The following is a 21,339-nucleotide window of genomic DNA, read 5'->3' on the forward strand; positions in this document are numbered from 1 at the left end:
TTCCTCTCGCGAAAGCTGTTAGGGTAGCAAAATTTTGGTCAAAGCGCAGTCAGTTGCAGGAATCTCGGGCATACTTTGTTTATGGCTTCATATATTGTGCTTCCCACCCCCTTAACATTATATTGTAAACATTTCCAACATTCTTCAAAAAAATCCTTTTGAATGGCTGCAAAATTACCGATCCTCATTTCTCTGTTTTTGGATATTTCCTTTGATTCTAACATTTTTCTATATAAATAATTCTGTAATGAAAACCTTCTGATTTGGGAAAGGCAAACCTGTTTGTGTTTAGGGTTGATTCCTAAGACTGGAATGACCACATCAAAGAGTGTGAGCATTTTAAATGTCTTGATTCTGATTGCTTATCAAAAATGGTGTGCACCTGGCTGGTGTGTCTCAGTGGATTGAGTGCCAGCCTGTGAACCAAAGGGTGGCCATTTGGATTCCCAGGGAGGGCACATGCCTGGGCTGCAGGCCATGTTCCCATTAGGGGGCACATGAGAGACAACCACACATTGATGTTTCTCTTCCTCTCTTTCTCCCTCCCTTCCCTTCTGTCTAGAAATAAATAAATAAAATCTCTTTTTTAAAATGATGTACAAATTTACCCTCTGGGACAGATCTTAAATTGTGTCCTGGGCATTGGTGTCCTTATGTAAGCTCCTGTTGGGCATGAGTGGGGCCATTGACCTCTGCACTGCTCTTGCTAGTTCCTTCCCATGTATCTAACTGTTGTCTTGAGTTTGGTTCTAATTCAGTGAACCCCCTGTCCCCAGGATGCTGCTAGCCCCTACTCTAAGTATCAATCTTCATTGCCAAGACGGCTGCTTCTACACCCAAACACCTTGTAGTTGATGGACCAACAATTCCATGTGGCCCAGCCTCCTGGATCTAGTGATTTGTATCTAAGACTAACCACATATGAGCCAGGATCTCCCTCAAAGTAATGCTCCCTCTGCTTAAGCCCCACTTATCTACAGCTTATTTTTTAAGAGCAAAGGTTATCAGGTACACCTCAGTTCAGACATCTACTTTGCAAGTCCTGGATTTGTGTTCTTGAATCTCAGTTCCCTCCTCTGTAAACTGAAATAATAAGATGTAGTGACCTTTATTATTATTATTGCTTTGCTAGAACAAGAATGTACAGGCATATCCATAGGACAATGAAGAGTTTTCAATGTTTTAAAAACTATATGTCTGTCTTAAATAAGGCCACGAAGGCCAACTGAAAAGTCAAATCCACCTGCTTTTTGCCTGTGTAATATCAATTTAATTGAAATCATCCTGCTAACTTAAAAAAAAAACTCTGACAGTTAAACATCTCTGATTTAAAAATTGAAAAATAAATAGCTTGTTAGGTATTTGGCAGATAAATGATTTTTTTTACATGATAAGCTTTACTCTGGGAAACAATAAAAATTTAAAGCTGCTCTCACTTTGTGTCCATCAGTCTTCTTCCTCCAAGGTCCGGGACAAGTCCCACGTCACTCCTGAGATATTCTCAGGCAACATCTTAATCATGCCTTGCATTATTTTCTCATGTATTTTGTATAATACATGCACATTTTTTGTCCCTGAGAAGATTGTAAACCACTTGTATTTATCCCCCAAGCCTAGGGCCAAACCCTCAGTAGGCGCTCAGTTGTTGAGCTGTGATAGGAGAGAGCGTAGTGCACAGACAGGCTCTCAGTGCTCGATGCGCGTGTCGCTGGCGAGTGTGCCCCTGTAGGACAGGGGCAGGGCATTTTGGGAGACTTGACTTCCTACGTATCTGTACCTTCCAATCCATGCACACAGTATGTTTCTCTATTTAGTTAAGTTTTCTTTGATTTCTTTCATTAGCATTTTATAATGATTCTGTTCATAGTATTTAAATTCCATTATTGTCAGAAAACATCTTTTGTATGATGTCAGTTCTTTTATGTGGTTGATGGTGTTTGTAAGTTACATGTTCTTGGTGATTTTCTGTCCACTCGTTCTACGGGTTACTAAGAAGGGAGTGTTTTGGGTTTGTCCTCATCTCCTTTTGGTTCTATCAGTTTTTGCTTCTATTATTTTGAAGCTCTGTTGTTAAATAATAAAGCTTTAGGATTGTTATGTCTTCTGGATGAATCGACTCTTGTCACTATGTAACATCCCTCTTTGTGCCTGGTAAGTGTCCTTGCTTTGACGTCTGTTTTGTCGGATGTTAATACAGCTACTTCAGCTTTCTTTTCATTGTATTTGCATGGGGCACCTTTATCTATCCTTTTACTGTTAACCCACCCATATCATCTCACTTAAAGTGAGTTTTCCTATGGACAGCATATAGTTGGATCTTGTTATCTTATTTAATCTGCCAATCTGTCTTTTAATGAGTGTGCTCAGACTATTTATCTGTAGTCTGATTACTGATGTATTTGGATTTAGGGCTACCATTTTACTGCTTACTTTCTCTTTGTGCCCTCTTCTGTTCTGTTTTGTCCTTTCATGACTTTTATTTTTATATATTTGATTTTTTTAGGATTCCTTTTAAATTAAATCCATTGTTTGTTTGTTTGTTTGTTTTTGCTACATCTCTACACAGTCTTTTTCTTTTTTACCAGTTGCTCTGGTGATTACAATACATATGCTACCTGTTATGCAGTATCTGAAAGCAACTATTTCATGTATTTTGCCCAGTTTTATGGTTGTGTACAGTGAGAGGACTGGTTGAAGATCAGTTTCTGTCATGGCTAGAAACATAAATCCTCACCTCTCAGCCGATTTAATGTTTCTAACCCTGGAAGATGATGGAAATGGTCTACGTCATGGTTTCTGTGTGGTTACAGGACTATATATTTATCACAACTCAGTGACACCTTAGTACTCAATTTTTACTAAACATGGGTAAATTTTAGTGTATGTAAATTATACCTCAATAAAGCTCATAAAAAGACAAAAAGAGACTTTGAGATAAAGCGATAATACTATAGCCATTTCAAGTACACCAATAAGGAAATGCTCTTACCACTCCGATTACAAAATAAGTCAGTAGGAATGCAACCAGCTCCCCGTGTCTCCCTCCTCCCCGGAAGAGCCAACCACTGTCTTGGACTCTGTGTTTATTATGTTCATGTTTGTTTTTCTCATCTTACTTCATCTGTATGTGTCATCTTTATATGTATGTCTCTCAATAAATGTTACTGTTTTCCCTGCCTTTAAGCTTGACATAAGTGTTTCATCCATCTAGCTACTTTTAAGTGACACAAGAATAAACAGGCAAACCCACAAAGGTAAGTATATTTATACAATATAACTTCTAGCCTTGGGGCTGTATGGAAATGCACAAAGTTTACCAGACTCTACATTTTGAACCAACTACCTTGGAAGAGAAAGCCAAGGACATCATTGTCATTTATTTCTCTGCCCAAGGGGGAAAATATTAGTGAACATTCACTCTTGGCAAGTGGCATGAAAGGCAGTTTGCAAGCCTGGCACTGCTCCAGCAGCTGTAGTAAAGACTCATGCACCAAGGGGTGGCGAGGGTTCAGCCGCTGCCACTGCCCTGAGTCAGCGGGCCTGCCGGGGCCTGGTGTCAGCAGTTTCCGGTCCGAGAGTGACTTGCTGGACACAGTCCTGCTTTCTGCTGGGTGGAAGCGAGTGTCTCAGGGAAATCGAGTCCAGCTCTCAGATAGACCATTAACTGTAAATATTATTAATCCCTTAATATGGGTCATAAATATCTGTAAGCCCTTCCCTTTGTAACTTCTTTGTGTGAGATCCAGCGCACATGCCCTACCCATCCTGCAAGGCACAGACTTACATGATATCCCCACAAGCTCCAGTTCTCCCAATTCAGAATGATGGCTGCTTCTGTTGGCTTTCGTCTGTGCCTCTTTTATCACTGTCCACATGTGCTGTATTTATTTCAGTACCTCTCTCAAATACAGTCTGTTAAAGTCAGTCTGTGTATGCCAATTTCTCTTTGTCTCTGTCCACTTGCCCCCGCCTCTTACCTTCACTCTCAGTGACTAGTAAAATATCCAACACAGTAACAGTTTACTGAACAAATAAATGAATGAATGGCTTTAACAGATATTAACCATTTGTTTCTCTTCATCATACCAAATTTAAAACCACGGAACCACTTTGCTCAGGAAACAACTCTGGATAACATTTGTATTCCCTAGTTCATCTACAAATCCACATTTTTGGTCCACGTAACCTTTCAAGAAAAAGCCAGACACTGCCATCACTAGCAAGACCACAGCTCATAAACACAGCCTGATCCTTCAGAATGAGCCCCCGCTTTTTATTGAATGTATTGGGGTGACACTGGTTAACAAAATTATATAGGTTTCAGTTTTATTTTCTCATAACCTTTGCTTGTTCTAAGCAGAGTTTCACTTTCTTTTCTATTGTTCTTTTGAGCTATAACAAGCCTCTCATCTGTCCATTTCTCGATTTCCCAACAGGTCAGTGTTACCACTAGCAGGGTGGTTAAATTCCACAAAATGCCACACAGCTGAGCCAAAATTTCTAACCAGAAACAAGAGGGACATCACACAGATGAGCCTGTTTTCAAGGTTCCCAGACCTCATGAAATTCACAAGCAGACACTAACCTCTGAAAGTTAAGGAAAAATTTAGTCAGAAAAAGTGATGAAAAGCATGTCTACATAAGCGCACGCGTGCGCACACACACACACACACACACACAAAACCTCCTCCCCCACACACTTTGTTTTTTTGCACATTTTTCTTTTTACTTCAGGCTGAGCGTAATACATTTCTGTATTGTCCAGTGAAATCAGTTCCTTCATTTGCAACATGTGGAATTTCCATTAATAAGTAAATAAGGGAGGAACAACATTAATTTGTTCATACTTTATTTTTTGAAAGGTATTTTTGTCAATACTTTTTTAAAGATTTTATTTATTTTTGTTTTTAGAGAGAGGGGAAGGGAGGGAGAGAAACATCATTGAGGCTTGTGCCCTGACTGGGAATCGAACCGGTGACCTTTAGGTTCTCATGCAAAAATCCTTTAAAAATCTTATTAAAATAAAAAGAACTATAAATAAACCCACAGGAGACTCTCCTCTGTTCTCAGTTTTTTCCCTCAGCAACAACCACCAACACCTATTCTAACTTTTAGTATTTCTTCTAGTACATATCTGTTTCTAAATAACACACATATTATTTCTTACTTCCTCAGTTTTAGTCATTATTCATTTCTTGTTATGGAAGTTGAGATCTTAACACCCTTTACTTATACATTCACCCTCTTCTTCCTCCCCATTTTCTCATTATAGGTATATACAATTTTCAGTGTACTAATATGCAGTGTTTACCTTGTTTTGACTGTTATTGTCCTTTGTCCCGCCTCCCCAACTTTACTCAGGTATGACTGACAAATAAAAACTGTATTTTTGAGGTATATAATGTGATGTTTTCTTTTTTTTGTTATTCAAAGCATCTTTATCTTTACTTCATTTTAAATCTTTGATATGTGAAATAAAACATACATTGAGGAAAGTGCTTAAAACATATGCACAGTTTAACATAGTGGTAATGTGAACATTAGTATAGTCATCATACAGATCAAGAAATAACATCACCAGCATGTCGGAAGCCCCTCCCGCTTTACTTCCTCATCACAACCCTTTCTGTTATTGCCTAAGGTGAACACTCTCCTCACTTAACGAGACTCACTTCCCTGTTTTCCTATGTGGTTTCACCACCTAAGCATGCACACCTAAAATTTGTACGTACTTTCAGTCTGTCTGTCTTTTGAATTTTCCTTGAATGGATTCATACTGTGTGCATTTCTGGTGCCTTACTCTTTTTGCTAAACATTGTAATATTTGTTGAATATTGCTGTAGTTGATTTATTTTCATTCATGATTTAGAAATCCTTATCTATTATTCTACCCTATTACATTTTTAAGTTATACCTTTCCAGAAAATATATTTAATCCTAGGATCTGTTGCTTGGCCAAAAATTAATCAACTATAATTATTCTGTATAAACTACAAGATTTATTGATTTCTTTTGCTGATCTCTTCAGTTTTTAAAAAATTTGTTATACATACAATGAAGTACACGAACTTGAAGTGCATAGCTTGATGAATTTTTACAAATGTACATTTCTAACCACAGCTAGGATCAAATTATGAAACTTTCTAGCCCCTAAAGAGGCGTCCTCATGCCCTGTCCAGTCCATACGCACCTCCTACAGGTATTGACCATTCTGATTTCTGTCATTATAAATTATTGTTTCCTTTTGTTGGACTTCATATAAGTGAAATTGTACAGTAAATTTTCTATTGTATCTTTCTTTGAATATGTTTTGGTATTTCATTTGGTTGGCTTTTGTAGTATAGTTTTTCATTGTATGAATATATCACAATTTGTTTATGCATTCTGGATTATAATAAATAAAACTTCTCTGAGCAATCTTAAACATGTATTTTTGTGTGTATATGTACTTATTCATCTTAAAAACATACATTGATAGGGAATTGCTGGGTAACAAGGCAGCTGTATGTTTAACTCTATCAAAATTGTTTTCCAAATAGCTTTACAAGTGTTTGTAACACTTTGCACTCCAAATGGCCATGCCTGACTATTCCAGTTTCTTCATATCATCCTCAACACAGGGTTGTCAGTCTTTTTATTTACTTATTTTAAAAATATTTATTTTTAGAGAGGGGGGAGGGAGGGAGAAAGAGAGGGATGGAAACATGGATGTGCAAGAGAAATGTTCATCAGTTGCTTCTCGCATGCCCCCAACTGGGGACTTGGCCTGCAACTTAGGCATGTGCCCTGATGGGGAATTGAACTAGCAACCTTTCAGTTTGCAGGCTGGCACTCAATCCACTGAGCCACACTAACCAGGACTGTTGTCAATCGTCTTAAAATTTTAACCAGGGGTTGGCAAACTTTTTCTGTCACTGGCCAAATAGGAAATAAGTTAGACTTCATGGAGCAACCATTTAACTCTGCTGTTGTAGTACAAACCAGTCATTGCCAATAAGTAAACAAATGGGCATGTTTGTGTTGGCTGATCATTAGTCTAAAAAGTCTTTTCCATCACACCTATCTAACAGCCAATGGGTAGAAGAGAGGAAAAGTGGAAGGCATTTTTCTTTTCTTTAAGAGTATGGCCCACAATTACACTTATCATTTTAACTCCCAATTTATTGGGCAGAATTTTGTCACATGACCAGTTTACAAGAAAGCAGGGGAATTACTTAGCTTGGTCTTCTATAATCACCTAAAAGTCTCAGGGGTTCTATTTATTTTATTTTTTCTGATTTTTAGAGAAAGAGAGCAAGAGAGAGAGAGAGAGAAAGAGAGACAGAAACATCAATTTGTTGTTCCACTTGTTAATGCAGTCATTGGTTGATTCTTGTATGTGCCCTAACTGGATCGAACCTGCAACCAACAATATCAGGTTGGGATATCAGGACAATGCTGTAACCAACTGAGCAGCCTGGACAGAACTCGGGTTCTATTAAAAGAAGAAAGGGAGAATGGATATTGATAGTGATGTTTTCATATACATATTCAATATGAAATGATTACCAATAGGTTAATCAGGCTAACATACATTGCCTCATATAGTTACATGTGTGGTGAGAACACTTGCAATTACTCTTTTAGCAATTTGCAAGTATATAGCACATTATTAAAATGGCAGTCACCTTGCCGTACATTAGGTCCCCAGAACTTACTTATCTTATAAGTGAAGATTTACATGTTTTGACCAACATCTTCCTTTCCCCTGATCCCCAGCCATGGATAACTATCATTCTACTCTCTGTTACTGTGTTACTATGAGTTCAACATTTTAAGATTCCACATATAAGTGATACCATACAGTATATGTCCTTTTGTGTCTAGCTTACTTCACTTAACATAGTATCTTCCAGGTTCACCCAGGTTGTTGCAAATGGAAGGATTTCCTTTGTTCTCATGGCTGAATAACGTTTTCTTTGTCTATTCAACTTTCTTTGTCAATGAACAGTTGAATGTTCATTGAAATGAACACTTAGATCATTTCCATATCTTTGACTACTGTGAAGGTGGAAGTACAGATATCTCTGTGAGGTAGTGATTTTATGTCCTTTGGATATGTATACAGGAGTAGGTCTCTATTCTGTTCCACTGGTGTATGCTTCTGTTTTATGCCAGAATTATACTGTTTTGATTACTATAGTTTTATAATATAATTTGAAGTCAGGAAGTGTGATACTTCCATCTTTGTACTTGCTCAAAATCGCTTTAGCTATTCAGGGTCTTTTGTGTTTCCATATGAATATTAGGATATTTTTATTTCTGTGGAACATGCCATTGGAATTTTGATAGGGATTGCTTTAAATCTGTAGATCACTTGATAGTAGTTTTTGTAGCATGAACATTTTAACAATATTAATTCTTTTGATTTATGAACATGGAATATCTTTCCATTTATTTGTGTCTTGTTCAATTTCTTTCATCAAAGTCTTATACTTTTCAGGATGCAAATTTTCACCTCCTTGGATAAATTTATTTCTAAGCATTTTATTGATTTTGATGCAATTGTAAATGATTTTTTCTTTACTTCTTTTAGAGATAGTTTCTTTTTAATGTATAGAATTGCAACTGATTTTTGTATGATGATTTTATATCCTGCAACTTTATTGAATTCATTTATTTTTCCCTATCATTTTATTGTAGAGTATTTAGGTTTACTATATATAATATCATAAAATCTGCTGACACAATTTTACCTCTTGCTCTCCAATTTCCATGTATATATCTCTCTAATTGCTCTGGCTAGGACATACAGAATGATATTGAGCAGGAGTGGTGATAGTGGGCACCCTGTCTTGTTCCCAATCTTAGAGGAAAAGGTTTAATCTTTCACTGTTGAGTATGGTGTTAACTGGGGGCTTGTCGTATATTGCCTCTAGTATATTGAGGAGCATTCCTGCTATACTTAGTTTGTTGACTTTTTATCATGAAAGGATGGTGAATTTTGTCAAGTGCATCTTCTGCATCTCTTGAGGTGATCATTTTTTTACTATGTTCTCCAATTGTAGCTTTTTAAAAAATTGAGATATAATTGGCATATAATATTGTATGAGTTTAAGGCATATAGTGTGCTGGTTTGATACATTTGTATTTCACAATATGATTACCACCATAGCATTACCTAGCACCTCTATCATGTCACAAATTATCATTTCTTTTTCTATGGTGGAAACAATTAAGATCTTGTCTTTTAGCAACTCTGAAGTTCATTTAATACATTATTGTTGTTTATGAGCACTGTGCTGTGTATTAGATCTCCAGGAATTTTTTATCTACTAGTTGCAAGTTTTTACTTGTAAAAAACACATCCCCCAATCCTACCACCTCCGGTAACCACCATTCTACTGTTTTTACAAGTTCAGTTGTTTTTTTTTAGGTTCCACATATAAGTGATATCACACAGCAGGGGTCCCCACCTTCCCAGCGGTGGAGTGGCACCAGTCTGTGGCCCGTTAGAAATCAGGCAGCACAACAGGAGGTGAGCTTGAATGTAATGCCCTTGCGTCATCTGGAAACCATCCCCCCACCCCACTCCAGTAGGTAGAAAAATTGTCTTCCACAAAACCGGTCCCTGGCACCTGGGGAACCGCTGTTGTACAGTATTTGAGTTTCTTGGTCTGTTGCAGTGGTGGTGGCAGGCTTTCTGTATTTCTCATGACTGACTAATATTCATATACATGTATCATGTATATATATATATATATATATATATATATATATATATATATATCTCACATTTCCTTTATCCACTCATCTGTTGACAGATACTTCAGACATTTGGGTTGTATCTGTATCTTGGCCATTGGGAATGATGATGTTGATCACTGGCGTGCTTTTTCAGTGGGTGAGGGAGTGTGGACTGGTCATTTTCATTTATTTTTACAGAGAGGGGAGAGAAACATCAATGTGTGGTTGCCTCTTGTGTTCCCCCTACTGGGGACCTGGCCTGCAACTCAGGCATGTGCCCTGACTGGGAATTGAACAGAGGACCCTTTGGTTCGCAGTCCCACGTTCAATCCACTGGTCTACACCAGTCAGGTACCACTTTTATCTTAAAAAAGTCAGCAGGTTGATAATTAGAGGTCTTTCTTTTGTTTTCCAGTAGATGGTGCTATAGCACAAATTTTGGTTTTTTCTCACCTGCTCTAGTCGTTTGGGACTGGGGATGAAAGGAGCGTTGGGGATCACTGCCTAGGTGACCTGAGTAGTGCTCCTCCTTGCTGTTTCCTGGTCGATTGGATCTCAGGCACCACCACCCTGGGTTGGGCATGTAGCTGGTGCGGGGCGGAAGGAGGTGGGGAGGACGGGCTGCCATCTTGTTTCTTACTGCTGCAGGCAAGGTGAGCTCTAGCCTGAGTCCACAGACCTGTCTCTACTGCTGCTTCCACTTCTGCAGCCACGGGGAGGGGTGCTTAGGGAGCTGGATTGAGTGTCCACGCTGTTTCTGCCCCTCTGACCCTCTGCTGGGTTGTAGTGTGAGGACCGCACCCTAAGTACTCCACTGATTGCATTATCTGGGACCAAGCTGGCAGGGGAGTTCTGCGGACACCTTCCCTGTCCTTCCTCCTGTCCCCACTGCCCCCACTTTCAGATTTACCAATATATGGATCTCTCTTGTGTCTTTGCGTTGAGAGAAGAACTTTTGTTGGATTATAGGTATCTGCCTGGTTGTAAATTCAAGAGGAGATGCAAAGGGGCCTTCTCACTCCATCATGATGCTTGCGTCCTTTATTTGTACTGTGTCTTAAATAATTTTCTTTCCTCCAAATTCCCTGGTATGTCTACAGCTTATCTTATTGCCAATCTCCTGAAATGATCTAATTTTTAATTATCACCTATAATTTCCACCTCTTTGATTTTCTGTATTCTATTAACCTTTCTGCGAGTTTTCTTCAACTTTACCTTTTACTGAACTTGTGTTTCATTCATTCATCATATTTTAATTTCAAAGGGCTCTATCTTGTTTCTTATTGTTCTTACTTCCAGATATATTCCTGGATCATAAATATATTTTATTATTCTAATGCTATTAATGATTTTAAAATATTTTTCTTCTGTTCCTTGTATGGTCCCTCTTTTAAACAATCCTCCCACCATAGTTTAATTTTTTAATTGAAGCATAGCTTACTGAAATGTAATATAGAATGATTATAGAGCTTCATGAATTTTATACATGATTAGACTCATATAACCAAATCCAGATCAAGATATAGGATATTTCATTAACACAAAAAGCTCCCTCATTACCTATGCCAGGTAATTGGTAATTGTATCCAACCACCTAAGAAGTGATTACTCTTATGATTCCTATCAACAACCAGTTTATTTTGCTTGTTGTTGAACTCCCTATCCATGGGGACATATAGTATGAACTCTTCTGAATCTGGTTTATTTCAGTCAACAACATTATGTCTGTGAGATTCATCCATGTAATCAAATGTATCAGTTGTTAATTATATTTTATTGCTGCCTCGTATTTTATTGTATAAACATACCACAATTTATTTATTCATTTCTGTTGAAAGATTTGTGACTTGTTTCCAGTTTGGGTCTATTGCAATTAAAGTTACTTACAAACATTCCTGTACATGTTTATTATAGATGTAAGCATTCAGTTCTGTGGTATATGTGTCCAGGAGTAAAATTCCTAGGTTATAGGGTTTATGAAGGTTTAGCTTAAAAATATACTGTCAAATAGTTTTCAAAGTAGCTGGTATAACTTTATACTTCTGCCAGCAATGTATGAAAGTTCCAGGTGCTCCACGTCATGGTCAACACTTGTTATTGTCAATTTAAAAATTTTAGTCATTCTAGTGGGTATATAGTAATACTTCATTGCAGCTTTAATTTCGTTGCTCAACTAATTAGCTATTTGCATATTCTTTTTTCACATGAAATTGCTGTTCAAAGATTTTGCATATTTTTAGAAAACTGGGTTGTGTATTTATTATTTATTCTTAGTAACAAATTTCCTCAAGACATATTGGTTTAAAACACCAGTAAAAATTATTTTCTCAGTTTCTGTAGAACAGGAATTCTGGAGTGGCACAGATGGGAAGCTTTGGCTTGGGGTTTCTCATGAATTTGTAATCAAGAGCTTAACTAGGGCTGCAGTTATCTTTGGGCTTGAGTAGGGTTGGAGGATCCACTTCCAGTGGCCCACTCATGGCTGGCAAATTGGTGCTGGCTGTTGGTAGGAGGCCACAGTTCTTGCCATGTGACTCTTCATAGGATTGCTTCACTTTCCTCATTGCTGGCCTTACTCAGAGCAAGTGACCCAAGAGAGAGCAAGGCAGAATACTTACTGCTTCCTTTTGATGGCTAGAAGTTCTTAGAAACTTCATTAAGGTAAAATTCATCTATCTAAAGTATACGATTTAATATCTTTTGTATATTCACAAAGTTATACAATCATCACAGTCAGTTTTAGAATATTTTCATCATTCTCAGGGCAAAAAAAACCCCACATCTATTCCCAGGCACTTCCTAATCCTCCTGAAAACTCCTAGCCCTAGGAAACCACTAGTCTACTTTCTCTGTATCTAAAATTACATGTTTTGCACATTTTGCATACATTAAGACAGCGAATCAAAGCTGTTCTACCTAATACACAGAAACAAACACAGGGAGGCTGCCAGAATGAGGAGACAAAGAAACATGGCCCAAATGAAAGGACATAACAAAACTCCAGAAAAAGAACTGCATGAAACAGAGATAACCAATCTAGTAGATGCAGAGTTCAAAACACTGGTGATCAGGATGCTCAAAGAATGCATTGAGTATGATGACAACAAAAAAAGACCCAGGAAGAAGTGAAAGTTACACTAAGTGAAATAAAGAAAAATTTACAGGGAATCAACAGTGGAGGGAATGAAGCTGGGATTCAAATCAACAATTTGGAACATACGGAAGAAACAAACATTCAACCAGAATAGCAAGAAGAGAAAAGAATTTTTAAAAAGTGAGGATAGTGTAAGGAGCCTCTGGAACATCTCCAAATGTAATCATAATTAACATGCCAAAAGTTAAAGAAAAAGAGAATCTTAAAAGCAGCAAGACCAAAGGAGAGAGTTATCCACAAAGGAGTTCCCATAAGACTATCAGCTAATTTCTCAAAAGAAACTTTGTAGGCAGTAAGAGACTGGCAAGAAGTATTCAAAGTGATGAAATTCAAGGAACTACAACCTAGATTACTTTTCCCAGCAAAGCTATCATTTAGAATGGAAGGGCAGATAAAGTGCTTCCCAGGCAAGGTAAAACTAAAGGAGTTCATCATCACCAAGCCATTATTACATGAAATGTTAAAGGGACTTATTTAAGAAAAAGAAGATCAAAACTCTGAACATTAAAATAGCAACAAATTCACAACTATCAACCGCTGACTCTAAAAACAAAACAAAACAAAACAAAACACCCTAAGCAAACCACCAGAACAGGAACAGAATCATAGATGTGGAGTTCATTTGGAAGTTTATCAGCTGGGACGGGGAAAGGGAGAATGGGGGAAAAGGTACAGGAAATAAGAAGCATAATTGGTAGGTACAAAATGGGGGGGGTTAAGAATAATACAGGAAATGGAGAAGCCAAAGAATTTAATGTACAATCCAGGGACATGAACTAAAGGGAGGGATTGATCGCTAGAGGGAAGGGGGAACTGCACAAATGGGGACAATAAGGGAAAAATTGGGACAACTATAATAGCATAATCAATAGAATATATTTAAAAAGTAAAATAAAATCAGTAAATTAAAAAAAGAATGTATATAACGACCTGCATTCCTGATTATAGAATCATACAAAATACTTTCACTGCCCTAAAACAACTCTGTGGACTGCCTATTCATCTCTCCCGCCAAGCCCCAACCCCTGGCAACCACTGGTCTTTTTACCATCTTCATAGTTTTTCCTTTTCCAGAATGTCATATAGTTGGAATTATAGGATATACATCCTTTTCAAATTGGCTTCATTCAGTTGGTAATGTGCATTTAAATTTCCTCCATGTCTTTTCATGGCTTGATAACTCATTTCTTCTTAGTGCTAAAAAATATTTCTTTGTCTAGATGTATCACAGTTTATTTATTCATTTAACCAATGAAAAATATCTTGGTTGCTTCCATGTTTTTGGCAGTTGGGAATAAAGCAGCTATAAACATTTGTGTACAGGTTTTTATTTGGACATAAGTTTCCAACTTCTTTGGATAAATCTAAGGAGCATGATTACTGGGTTATGTGAGTATTTTTAGTTTTGTAAGAAGTGTCTTCCAAATCGCCGCACCATTTTGCTTCTCACCAGCAGTGAATGAGAATTTCTGTTGCTTCAAAGTATCATTAACACTTGACATTGTGTTTTGCATTCTAGCCATTCCAATAGGTAGGTGTATAGCATAGTCATATGTTACTATTGCTTTAATTTGCATTTCCTATGACATGTGTAGCAGCTTTTTATATGCTAATTTGCCTTTTGTATATCTTCTTTGGTGAAGGTGTCTCTTATTGGCCTGCCCTATTTTTATATATATTTTAAAAAGATTTTATTTTTAGAGAGAGGGGAAGGGAGGGAGGATGAGAGGGAGAGAAACATCGATGTGTGGTTGCCTCTCGTGAGCCCCCTACTGGGACCTGGCCCACAAGCCAGGCATGTGCCCTGACTGGGAATTGAACCGGCAACCCTTTGGTTTGCAGGCCGGCACTCAATCCACTGAGCCACACCAGCCAAGACATTTGGCCCATTTTTTAATCAGGTAGTTCATTTTCTTAATGCTAAATTTTAAGAATTCTTTGTATATTTTGGATAATAGTCCTTTATTAGATATGTCTTTTGTAAATATTTTCTCCCAGTCTGCAGCTTGCTTCTCAGTATCTTGACATTGTCCTTCCCTCTAAAGTGCTTCATTTAATAATTCTTGCAAGGCAATATGTACTGGCAACCAATTCCCTCAATTTGTCTAACAAAGTATTTCACTTTTGAGGGGTAATTTTACAAGGCACAGAATTCTAATTTGTTTTTTTCCCTCTCAACCCTTTAAATATTTCACATACTTTTTTTCTTGCTTTCATGGTTTCTGAGAAGTCAAATGAAAACTCTTAGGTTTGCTCCTCCATAGGTAAGGTGTGGTTTCTTCTCTGGCTGCTTTCAGGAATTTTTCATCTTTGTTATTTGTAATTTGAGAACATGCCTGTGTTTTGTGGGTCGGGATGGATGGGTGGGGTTATCCTGTTTGGTGTTCTCCGAGATTCCAGGATCTGTGGTTTGGTGTCTTAGTCTGTTCAGGCTGTCACAGAATACCATAACCCAGGTGGCTTTTAAACAGCACATTTATCGCACTTCTGGAGGCTGGGAAGTCCAAGATCAAGACATTGGCAGACTCAATGTCCTGTAAGGATCCACTTTCTGGTTCATAGCCCTTTCATCTTTCTGCTGTGTACTCATCCTGTGGTGGAAGGAGAAAGGGAGCTCTCTGGTGTCTCTTTTATATGGGTATTAATCCCATTAATGAGGGACCCATTCTCATGACCTAATCATCTCCCAAAGGCCCAATCTCCAAATTTTATCACTTTAGGAACTAGGTTTCAACACCTGATTCTGGGGGGAACACAAACATTACCCGTAACAGTCTGATATTAAGAAAATCCTGTCATTGTTTCAAATCCTTTTCTGTTCTTTTGGCATTACCATTACCTTTGTTGGTTTCTGTAGTCACCTTATAGTCTTTGGATATGTTTCTTAAATTATTTTAGAGGGGTAATCAATGTGTGGTTGCCTTTCATGCGCCCTCCACTGGGGACCCAGGAATGTGCTGACTGGCAAACTGGCAACCCCCTGGTTTGCAAGCTGGCACTCAATCCACTGGGCCACACCAGCCAGGACGGAGATTATATAACCTCTTCAGTTTTAGCAGTTTCTATTGAGAATTCCCTGAGCACTGATACTTTCCTCAGCTATCTTATTAATAAGCTCATTAAAACCTTTAGCATTTTTGTTATAATTTACATACTCCTCAAACTGGTTTTTGCCTTTTAATATGCTTTTAGTATTTTTTGACATGTGGACAGGATGCACTGAATAAATGGAATTGCTGTAAATGGGCCTTTAGTAATGTGATGAGGTGTGGGCAGAGGTGGTCTAGATGCCTGAGTGGGTCTGTCTTTTAGTGTGCCCATACCGCTGCAATGTAAACTGCAAGTGCTTCTCAGTCCCCCCACCAGCACCACTGACCCCTTAGGTAGAACCGGATGGCAAGAGGGGGGCTGGAATTGGGTATTTCCCTCATCCCAGCTGTTAGACTCTTGATAAAACCCATGTGTTAGGCTCTGGTTGGTTTCTTGAGGGGAGATCTTGTTAAAATCGGAGCATTGTGGTGAATTCCAGTGGTTCCTTTCGCCTTCCCAGAAGAGCAGCACAAGAAAACCTCTTTCCAACACTTGAGAAATTAGTTGAGCCCTTGAATGCAAAACTCAAGACGTGCGAGGATCCTCCTGTGACTGGATCCCCTTGGAGATTTTGACTGACCTGTCCACATTGAGCCTCCAGCAACTCAAGTAACTTAGGTTTTCCTACTCTGGCGCTCGTTTTTCCAGACTTTTTTTTTTGTTTATGGGTTTTTTCTCCAGTAACTTGTGATTCAATTTTGTTTCTCCAATTTAGGGAGCAGTGGTTTGCCATGTGACCTCACCTCTCTTACGGGTTTAAAAAGAGCTTTTGATTTATTAGTTTGTTCAGCTTTTTACTTCTTGGTGTGACTGGAGTGGTGACTTGCAAGCTCCTCACATGCTGGACTGAAAACCAGAAGTTATCTGATAACTTTTCATTCAAATACATTGAGACCAAAGACAAGAATTATATGTAAATACAATTTTTTAAGATAACCCATAGACAATCTTTTGGGGGGAAGAGATATAGATATTATGAATTAACATTTTTAGCTTTAATAAAAAAATGCACCTACTGAGAAAAATCAACATAATCAAGGAGACCGTAAACCTTTATCGACTCGGGAAATTTAAAAATTTTAGGATGCTTACATTTTAAAGCATGTTTTAAAACAAACAGTAATAAAAAAAGGTCAAGCAGGCAGTTAAGCAAAATTAGGGAACTGGTCTTGTGACTCAAATGAATGTAACATAATGACACACAGTTCTAAGTTGTCTCCATGTTGCCTCCTTTCCTCCTTTCCCCAAGTGGCTAATCAGGGTTTCTAAACCAGGTTACTAAAGTTCCCTCCAGCTTCTAATCTTCACAAGTTGCAGGGGGAGGTCACTAAACAATGTTTGGGCTTACACTTCAAGGCAAGACAGCCACTGAGGGATTTCAAAGCAAAGATGTAACATGATACAACTTACCTTTAAGACTTTCACTGGTAAGTGGAGAATGAATTGAGACAAGAGATGGCTCCAAACTAGGTATCACAAATGGCGGAGCATTGTATCAGTAAAGATGCTAGTTGTTTCAAAACAGAAGTGTCTTGTTTTAAAGCACAATGGGTAGTCTGCACACTTTGCAGGAAGGGATTATCAGGATTGAAGGGTTTAACAGCCAGTCATACTACAAAGGCAAATTTAGTGAGGTCATCACTGCCAAGTCTGGACACAACTTGCTCCACTGCTGCCATTAGAGCTAGAACGCGCCCCCCTCCCTTTCACATCCCACCTTGCTGTTATCTTTGAGGCACCATTATTCCTTCTACCCAGATTTTCTGCAGTCCCTACCTTTTGGGGTTAGTTTGGAAGCATTTGATTGACCAAGACTAGGCCACATGCATATGCTCGAGATGCAAAGGAGACTGGGTAAACAAGTATTTGGGATTTTCAGCATCTATAGTGTTGGGTAGGCCCTGCCTTGCAAGATTCAATTGTTTGGAAAATTATCCCAAACAAAGGCATGTCTGCATGCTCAGAAGGGGAAGGCACCTCCAGCACAAGAATGGGAAACTTGGTCCACAGTAGGCTTAATCACCGACTTCACTTTATGCCCTTTGCATTCTCCCTAAGTGAAAGCAGTCCATTTACTCATCCTGACCTTGTCCTTGGCAGCAGTTTGCCTACTGGAACCTAACAGATGTTGAGAGGATTGCAACGTGATCGAACTTGGTCTCAAGCTTCTGCACACAATTGAGGAATGTACCACCAGTTTACCAACTTCGAGACCAAGACTTGTGGAAGCGACTGACACCTGCAATGATTTTAATCCAACCTGATGTAGATGAAGCAACCCCTCGTCTTGCAGCTAAGAGCCTGGCTGAGATGAACAGCTAAATACTTACTGTATGCTTCTGAGTTTTTATGGTCCATCATGCAATAGCTGGTGATACACTTTGAAAGTATTGTAAGGAGCCCCACAAAGGTAATGAAAGTTGGCAAGTATTGAGTTGGCCAAAGTTTGTTAGGTTTTTCGTTAAGATGGCTCTAAGTAGCACTTAGTTGTCTAACTTCATTCAAAACTTTTCTGACAGCTGTTGTACCAATCTGCATTTTTTAAAAAAAATCGATGCATTTCTGCATAACCACTTTTTTTTGAAGATGGAAGAAAACGCCTTTTCAGCATACCGTTTTATTAGTTCAGGAAAGGTAAAAACGGAAACATTTAAGATTTATGTAGTGTATGGAGATGGTTAGGGTGAGGGTTAAAAAGCTGTTTTGCAAAATTTCATGCTGGAAATTTCTCACTGGATGATGCTCCAAGTCAGGTAGACCAGATGACATTGATAGTGATAAACTCAAGTCACAGAGAACATCACATGGGAGATGGCTGACATACTCGAAGTACCCAAACCAAGTTATCAGTGAAAATGAAAAATGTGTTTTCTTACAGAAACTAGATGGACATTTTGGCCAACCCAATATAAGAAAGCTCAAACAATGGGAACAAGGAATGTTCCAGATGTGAATGTCTTATTATCCATCTGTACTAAATTCTGAGAAGTGACCATTTAGACTGTATGCATTACCCTTTTTAAAATCCTGTTTTATAGACATGATCATAAACCTAGCAACATTGTCATCTCACCCAAGAACCCACTCCTCTATCTTCCATACTAGAATTAAATTACCTGTATACGTTACTGTCATTACTAGATTTGAGAACTCATTTATTTATTAGTTTGGTACTCATACCTGAGCCTTTTACGTAATTGTCACTTTCCCTTAACGCTACCAATGGTTCCCCATTTGATGAGTAAATGCAAAAATAAAATCATAACTGATGTGGCCCCATTACCTAGGTCATCTTAGACCCAACACCTTTTTAATCATTGATGTACCTTAAGATTTGAGCAAGTAAATTCCTACTCCTGTATGCAATATTCCTTCCCAATATACATATGGCTCACTCACCCTTCAGTTTCTTTTCAAATGTCCTATTAAATACAGCCTTACCTGAACAATTTATAATACTATCCTTTTCTGCCTTACATTTCCCCATAGTACCTTCTGCCCATTGCTATAACCCCAGACTTAGAAACAGCATTAACACAACTCTTAAGTGGTGAATATATAAAGTTAAAACTGAATAGTTAAAGACAGATGGCATCTGTCAACTGCTTAGAGATCTATCTAGGTAAACTTCTAATTTAGTTTTCCTATGGAATGTCAAAATCTATGGTACAGTCCCATCATCACATCTTGTAAGTGGGGAGTTTAGCAAGCAGCAGTGAACGGAATGGATAATGGAAGACCATTGTGCTGTGTCTTGGGATGCTCTGAAAAAATTAAACTCAAAGGTACAAGCAAAGATATTAAGTACTGGATAACCCAGATTTTCAAATATTTGAGCCAAGTGCTTTCCCTATCAAATTTGAAAACATTTTACTGGGGAGGATAAATTAGTCGACTCCTGGAAAGTGACACATATTGGTTATTTCTGAGCCTTAAAAGTGTTCATAGTCTACAACTTAAGTCCATTTTAGGATTTATGGAGACTAGAAGTTAACAGGAACACTGTTACTTAATATATTTTAAGGGCATCTTTATGATATGAATACCAAGAAGCTGAAGTATATGCATGTAGAACTACAAAAAGATAACTTTGTTAAACCTAACGTTTGCCCCATCCTTTATTTGTAATAGGAACTACTACCCACTTCACAGTGGAAGCTCAATGTTACTACCTATTGCAGTTATATTCCCCTTAACTATTTTTTCACATTGGAGCTGGTCATTACTACTGGCAAGTTAAGGTCCTCAGGGGTGAGAATAAATATTTAGCCTAAGTGAATGGACATCCAAATGACATTACCAACATTCCCATCCTCACTGCTGCGAAGCCAGCACCTATACAGAGAGAACATACACTGTCTAGATGTCCATGAACTTGTTCTGTTTTAGACCAAAGAAAGATACATAGTGCTTAGTTATAACTGGGAAGATGTTACCCATTAGGCTCACCTGAGTGTCTTTAATATTAGGCACTCAAGCTGGCTTAGTGGTTAGAGTCTCAACTGTAAACCAGGCTCAGAAAATCCTATTACCCAGTTACCCTAAGCACTCACCCAGAGTTTTGGTCAGTGATGTTCTTGATTCACATCGAGTTGAACTGCAAATCAGTGTCCACTATTTCCACAAGTCTGAGTATTTTCCTGCAATAGTTACATGAGTAGGTTTTGGAAATGTCTTAGCAAAACCAGTAAGGTTCACCATATACACAGGTCGTTTATTTTATGATTTCTGGTCCCTTTTCCAAAGGGCTGTCCATGAATTCTCTATTGTGCTAGGTCTATGTTCATGAGTGCTAGATTTTAGGGTATATACACTCTAGTAAAACCATAGTGTGTTGACCAAAGCAAAACTGCTGGTATATTCACTCGTAGATAAATCCAGTTCTTTTCATCCTCAAAATCCATTCCTATAAAATTTGCTAAAATCCTGTTTATTCTTGGTGGAAACTTTTTGGAGTCTAAATCAGAATTTGATGCCCCCCCCCCCCCACAGCATTGTTAAGTTCAAATACTAATGAGAATGAGGGTTGAGAATTATCTTGAGGCATACTTTCCCCATGCAAAGTAACAAGTTATGAACATTTCAGAGGGCTTGGGGTTCTCCAAGGTCTCCAAAAACTATGCCAACCGTCGGGACCCTAGCTTGTTCCCTAAATAACGTGCGTTCACAAGACCATATATGGTATTACAGTATTTAACTATTTTGACTCAGTAATTTTCCAAATCACTTCAATGTATTTGGTTTCAGTCATCTTAGCCCTGCAGCTACAAAACAATATATTGATAATATTGGCATAGAAAAATCCTGGGTTCCTTTGAATTTAGGCAAGTATACCAAGACTAATTTATCCTATCCCTAAATTATCTATT

The sequence above is a fragment of the Phyllostomus hastatus genome, unplaced genomic scaffold, assembly GCF_019186645.2.
Source record: "Phyllostomus hastatus isolate PE091 unplaced genomic scaffold, TTU_PhHast_1.1 phas_contig_86, whole genome shotgun sequence".
Classification (NCBI taxonomy): Eukaryota; Metazoa; Chordata; class Mammalia; order Chiroptera; family Phyllostomidae; genus Phyllostomus; species Phyllostomus hastatus.